Source organism: Marmota marmota, unplaced genomic scaffold (assembly GCF_001458135.2).
Source record: "Marmota marmota marmota unplaced genomic scaffold, marMar, whole genome shotgun sequence".
Classification (NCBI taxonomy): Eukaryota; Metazoa; Chordata; class Mammalia; order Rodentia; family Sciuridae; genus Marmota; species Marmota marmota.
In genome coordinates, this window is record NW_026000174.1 from 58,975,547 (window position 1) to 58,983,257 (window position 7,711).

Consider the following 7,711-nt stretch of genomic DNA (forward strand, 5'->3'; position numbering starts at 1 on the left):
AAATTAATTGAACAAATTGCAAGTTATACATTTGACTGTATCATAAGAGTTCCTCAAAGTGTTTGTTTCCTGGTATTGTTGTAATTTTCCTATTTGTGGAAGTTTGAAATACAAAATATGGTCATTTTTTTCTTGTGTTGTTGTAAATATGGAATAATTCATTTGATTTTTCCTATATTCATGATTAAATATGTATACACATAAGTATGTACATCCTGTGATACTAAGTGAAATGTCCAAAATTACAAGGCAAACTTGAATTTATTTATGTAATTTTAATATTATTTATATTGTTTTCTGTCTAAATTCTAATGTATCAACTATATTAGATATATTCATGTATAATTTTGTCATGTCAACCAATTTGATCAATTACTATGTTAAAACAAAGAAAAGGTGACCATTTTCATAAGCCTAGGACCTTTTCCATGGAATCCTAGGTACCTGAATGCAGTTCAAAGCAATCTCCTCTACCCTTATCTCTATGCAACAATTTATTCAGCCTGTGGTTTACACACCAAAGATAACATGCTCACATTCCAGATGCACACCAATGGAATGATTGGTGAAGGTAAATTTCTTTTTGGGGGGGGAGAGGGTTGGGGACGGTACTGGGAATTGATCTCAGGGACACTTGACCACTGAGCCACATCCCAAGCCTTAATTTGTATTTTATTTAGAGACAGATCTCACTGAGTTGCTTAGTGCCTTGCTTTCGTTGAGGCTGGATTTGAAGTGGCAAACCTCATGCCTCAGCTTCCAGAGCTGCTGGGATTACAAGGGTGTGTGCTAAGGCACCCTGCTGAATTTCTTTTTTTTTTTTAATTTTTGTCTTCCATAGCATAGACATGAAGCCATTCTTTAATGCCTCACAGACTATTGATGTAGACATTAGCAGTTTTCAAAATTATACTTGAATAAAAGAATAATAAAAGAAAAGCACAATTCAGAGAGTAAGGTAGAAGAGTATGAAATATTTTGTTTTGGGCAGAACTGAGCATACATCTAACAAGAAGATTCCTAAAGATCTGGCCCTGTTTAGCTTCAGCTCTTTTCTCCTTGATTCCACCACTCTGAGAAGCTTTGGAAGATGCTGTGCCTCCTTTGTGCCCAGGTACAATAAAGAACATTCTAACATCTATACTGTGCTCATCTTTAACCCTGCCTCCAACACATCAAGTTTTCATTACACAGATATGTCTCCATTAAAGTTGTTTCAGTGATAGTTTTTCCTTTATCTCTTCATCTTCCTTTATGGTTCATAAACTATTTTGTAATCCCATTTCCTCTCTCTAGGCTTCCCTTTTTCCTTAATTTCAGTAGGACATTAAGCTTATTATAGAGAGTACAACTAAAATATATTTTCTTAAATGGGATTAATACATTTAAATAACACTGTATCAGACAATACGGAATATCTTACTTTTTACACATAAGTAAGTGTATCTCAATTATAATGATAATTCCCTCAGATGAAGATGAATATTTTATAAATATTGAATATTTATAAATTTATATCAGAGTAATTTACATGAAAATATATTTAAACACCTATGAAAATAGAAAATAAGAAAACCAACAGAAAGTTACCCAATGTTTTTCACTGGATGTATGAAGGGAGGATAGAGATTGGGATAAGATGACTGTGTTCACCCTGCTTGATCTGATTCTTGCCCATCCATCACTTATATGCGACATGGAGGTGAAGTCCCTATGCTAATTATAATAGATGTAAATGGATTAAATTTTCCAATTAAAAGATGTAGAGTGTATAAATGCATTAAAAATCCAAGAAACTACTATGTGTTTCTTTCAAGGGGTTGATTTTATATTTAAGTAATGTTGCATGGATATTGAGCAATAAAGTAAGATATCCCATGCAGATTAACTCCACAAGAGAAAAAAAGTAGCCATATTTATATCAGATAAAATGAAGTTAAAATAAGAAGCAACAAAAACACAAAAGGATAATTATAAAATGATAAATGGGTCAATTTAGCTAAAGGTAATAAAATTGCAAATATTTGTATGCAAAATCAAAGCACCCAAATACATAAATATTATATGAAGATTACGGTGTCTCTTTTTTCCTTTGGAGATAACGATACTATAATAAAATAATACTATGAGATTTTATTATTCCACTTTCAGCTATAGATATATTAAACCGAGTGAAAATTAGTGAAGAAACAAGTTTTAAATTTCTCCTTACACAAAACAGACCCAATAGACATCTACAGAAAATTCTATCCAACCCTTAGATAATGCATATCTATGTCATCAGCACATTGCATACTCAGCAGAATGCATTACGTGACCAATCACAGACAAGTATGAACAAATGTTTTAATTTAAACCATGTAATCTTTTTCAGCCTAATACAGGAAAACCAGAAATCACTAGAAAGAGATACTTTGGTCACTGTAAAATTACTTGAAAGTGGAATAATCTATCTTGGAAAAAATAATGAATCAATGGAGAACTCATGAACAAAACTTTCAATGTTTCATGAAATAAATTCAGAGGCAGATACAACATACAAAATACAAACAATGAGATACGGAAAATCAATGTGAAAGGGTAAGTTTATGCCAAGCAATACCTACAACAACAACAACAACAAAAACAAAATAGAACTCAAACATCCTACCAGTATATCTCAAGAAATAAGAATAAGAGAGCCAAACCAAACCAAACAAACAAAGATTTTACAAGGAAAAAAATGATGAAGAAGAGACTATAAATAAGTGGAACTGACACTAACACAAATGGAAGCAATCAATAAAATGAAGAGCCATTTCTTTAAAAAGATCAGGAAAATTGATTCACTCATATTTAGAGGTGAAAAATGGAAAAAAAAAAGACTTACTTAAATAAAAAGTGGATAAGTAGGGAGGAAGGATATAGCTTAGTAATTGAACATTTGCCTAGCAGGTGCAAGGTACTGGGTTCAAACCTAGTACTGAAGAAAAAAAATAATGGGAATTAATCTCACATGATACTTCAGAAATACAAAGGCTCATCAGATATTTTTATGAACCTCTGTATCAGCAAGGTTGGTGATTTAGAAGAATAGGACAAATTCCTGGATGCACATACCTGATCAAGAACTAACAATGAATCAGGAAGAAATAGAAAACTTGAGTAAATGAGTAAGAAGCAATAAGTTTGAGTAAGTAATGAAAAAACTCTCATCAAAGAGAAAACATTTCCCTTCTGGAATTTAAAGAGATAAAGGACATATAACACTAACTTTTCTTAATTTGTTCCAAGAAATAAAAGAGAAAGAAGTTTTTCCTAACACATTCTATGAGGCCAACAATACCCTGACACCAAAACCTCACAAAGACATGACATAAAAAGTATTGGCCAATATCCTAGATCAAAAAAGGTAAAATAATCCTCGAAAAATTTCAGCCAATCAAATCCAACAGCATGTTATAAAGCTTTTTCAGTATTATCATATGAGATAATTCCCATGGATTCAAACATGTGTCAATATGTGGAATTCTGTAACAATTATAAACATTATCACAAGAATGAACATCAAAGACTCTCTCTCTCTCTCTCTCTCTCTCTCTCTATATATATATATATATATATATATATATATATATTCTCTCTCTCTCTCTCTCTATATATATATATATATATATAGATATATAGAGAGATATATACATAGAGATATATATATATAATCTCTATGTATGCAGAAAATGTGTATCAAAAAATAAAATAACTGGACATGTAGGAATGTTAGGAATGTTAGGGAAGGCACCACAATATCATGAGGACCATATGTAACTAGCCAATTGCTAACATTATACTAAAAGGCAAGAAGTTGAAACCTTCCTCTCCATAATCAAGAACAAGGGTGCCTACTTCTTTCATTTTTATTCACCAGTCAGAGCAGCCAAGCAAGAAAAAGCAAAAAGGACACCTGAATTGAAAAAGAAGCAGTGAAACTGTCACTGTCGAAAACATGATCTTATATGTAGATCTAAAAAATTGCAACAAATTACTCTTAGAACTAATAAAAATGCAGCAATATTATGGAATACAAAATAAAAATGAAATAAAAAGCCAGGAGTATTGCTTTATGACAAAATAAAATCATCTGAAATGGAAATGAAGACAAAAATACCATGTATAAAAGCTACAAATGTAAATGAAGATCTAGGAAAAAAATTAACAAGCAAAGTGAAAAATCCTGAAAATGGACACTACATGATGTTAAAGAAATAAGTTGAAGTCACAGTAAAATGAAAAACAACAACAAAAAAACATGTTTCCAGGCTGGAAAAAATAATAATCTTAAAATTTCTATGCTATTCTAAATGATCTACAGATTCAAGGTAATCTCTATGAAGATAGCATTGCACTAATTCACAGAACTAGAAAACGTTGTCCAAGATTTATACAGAAACACACACACACACACACACACAGGCAGCAATAGCCAAAGCCATCTTTACCAATAAAAACAAAGTGAAAGTCAGACACTGCCTTATTTTAATATATACTACAAAGCTACAGCAATCAGATCAGTTGCAGTTGGCTTGGAAACAGACCTTCAGACCAATGGGAAAAGAGAGAGGAGCCCATGCATCCCAAGTTAGCTGAGGTTCAAGAAAAGTTCTAAGAACACACATTAGGGGAAAAAGGCAGTCTTTTCAAAAAAATGTGCTTGGAAAAGTGGATCTCTGCATTCAGAAGGACAACATTGGACCTCTATCATTTGTTACTAAAATCAAGTCTAAATGGATTATAAAAATTTAGTGGAAGATCTGAAAACAAAAATCTACCAGAAAATTATGCAGAACATTGAAATGGGGAAGGATTTCATAAGAAGGTCTTAAAAGCACAAAAGACAATTATAAGTAGACAAATAGGATTACTTCAAACCATAAAGTTTCTATAAAGTAAAGGAAATGCTAGTCAGAGAGAAGAGAAAACTTGTGGAGTGGAAGAAAACACATGTGATCTATGCGTCCGACAATGGGTGAATGTTCAGACTATAAACAAAGTCAAAAATCAATAGTTAAAACTTCCAAATAACCCATATTAGAAATGCACAATAGATCAACTTTGACATTTTTGGAAAGAAAACATATAAATGGAGAATAGAAAATTTTTAAAAAATGTGCAGCATCACTCATCATTTGGGACATTCAAATCAAAACCATAATGAAATATGTCAAAAACGTTAATGGGACTATTACCAAAAAAATGAAGCAAATAAATAAACAAGTATAAATAATAACAAGCTCAGGTAAATACATGAACAAAAGGGAAGACATGTACACTGTTGGTGGAATGCTAAGTCAGAACATGCACTACGGTAAAATAAAATGTAGATCCTGCAACATTCTCCAGTCATTCCTCTTCTGAGTATATATACAAAGGACATGGAATCAGCATGTTGAAGGGATGTCTACATTTCAGTGTTCTTTGCACCACTGTTCACAATAGCCACAAGCGAGAAGCAACCTAAGTGCCCCCCACTGATTCAGATATACAGAGTTCATAGAGAAGTACACAATAATGTGATTTGCATAGAGAAAGCAATGAAATGCTTTAATTTGGAACCACATGGGAGGAACAGGAGATCATTGTGCTATTTGAAACAACATATAAATATATATTTATAAATGTTTAACTAGATTTAAATACGACCTAATGAATACCTACATAGAAGCAATGCATGTTACCAACTTAATATGAATAATTTATGTTTTAATGTATCTGATGAAAATGAATTGATTAACATAACTAAAAGAAGTTCTTAAAATAAGGTACTCCTATAAAAAAAAATAGGGGGCAATGGAAAACAATCAGCAAACTAAAAACAAAGCCATGCACATATGGCCACTGTTACTCAACAATGGTTTTAAATATACAAAACTGGAAAAAGATAGTATTGTCAACAAATGGTTTTAGTAAATTTAAATATGCACATGCAAAAAATATAATCAGAATCTCCAACTATACCATGTAGGTGTATCAATTTAAAATGGATTAAGATTTAAATACGTCGTAAAAGAAAAATTCTTAACAGAAAAGCTACAGGACTATGGGATTGGTCATAATTTCTTGGTATCCAGATCAAAGCCAAGCACCATCACTCCCCCACCCCCCAAAAAAAAGAGAGAGAGAGAAAAGTGAGACTATGCAATTAAAAACCTTCTGCCATGCAAAGGAGCTATCAACAGAGTGAAAAGGCAACTGTACAAAATTGGATGAAATATTCACAAACCACACTCTAATATGAAGTGAATATTAAAAACAAAATGAAAGCCTGGAATATGGCTCAGTGGTAGAGGGGTTCAATCTCCAGCACCAATACATATATGAATAAGCAGGAATTCCTAAAACATAACAAAATCAGTTATTTATAAATAATCAAGGAACTGATTATATGTAAAGAAGAAAATGGCAAAAAGGTATGCAGAGAAGTTGTTCAACACCACCAATAATTAGGGAAATGCAAATCTGAAATATTAAAAAAAGAACAGAGAACACTATATATTCAATAAATAGCATCGTCTTGGGCCTCATCCAAAATGATTTACTTTTTGTTTTGAAGCAAATCATTAAACTGCTCTGTGGAAACAGAAGATAATTTGGGCTTATTCCCTTTGAGACATCTGTTATAGGCTTCATCAACAGTTCTTTCAGTGGATGTAAACAGTTTAAATTAGGCATACTTACATTGCACTCAAAATTCTATTTGCTGATCCATTGGTAAGAGAAAATTTCAGATATTTGAAGCATATTTGGGGAACTAGAACCTATGCTATTGACTATAAATCTATTAATTGGTAGTAGATATTTTAGCTACCAAAGAATAAGTAATAAGTAGTTCTTTCCTTTTGCAGGTGTTGATTACTTATATTAAGATCTGATTTAGTCAGAGTTTTTCTACCTAGAAATTTAAACCCAAACTACTGGAAAAAGAAGAAAGGTGGAAAATATTGAATTTATGTTTACTACATTAAAAAGTGTGCTCTTTATTGAATGTGAGTTTTCATGATGATGGTGGAGGAAAATAGTTCAAAGTTAAAACAATCATGAATCTATCAACAGAGGGTAAGACAATGGGACATTTTCCACTCTGTGGGGTCTTCTATGTTGGTATAGTTGGAAAAGAACAGTAATTTGGTAAGAGCCACATACCTGCTACACAATTTTGTAGTCTCTTCAGATGGCTTCACATTTCATAGCATTTCTTTTAGGTTTGATGGTTTAAAAAATCCTAAAACATAAAGTTGAGACTTTAATTTCCTGAGTCTGGGTGTTGCTTGGGACAGAGTGCAGTGGCACAATGAAGCCAAGATATTAAAGGATACAGGAAAACAGCAGCAAGTGAATCCACCCTGGAGGGAGATCTGACAATGAATCTTGTTTCTGACAGTTTTTATCTGTGAAAGTCACAAAAGGTGAGATAGCATAATATGCATAAAGTAACATTTTTTTACCAAAAATTCAATAAATGCGTGTTATAATTTCTCTCTTCTTTTGCAGACTTAGTATTAGTAGATGAAGCCTAATATAATTGGTGTTTTCTATCATCAATTGAGATAGGATTTGTCAAAGTAGATATAGATGAAATTTATAACTTCATCTTATACTATCTTCAAGTGAGGGGAAAGGGAAAAATAATACAAGGGGGAGAAATGAATGACAGTAGAGGGGGTAGAGAGAGAAGAGG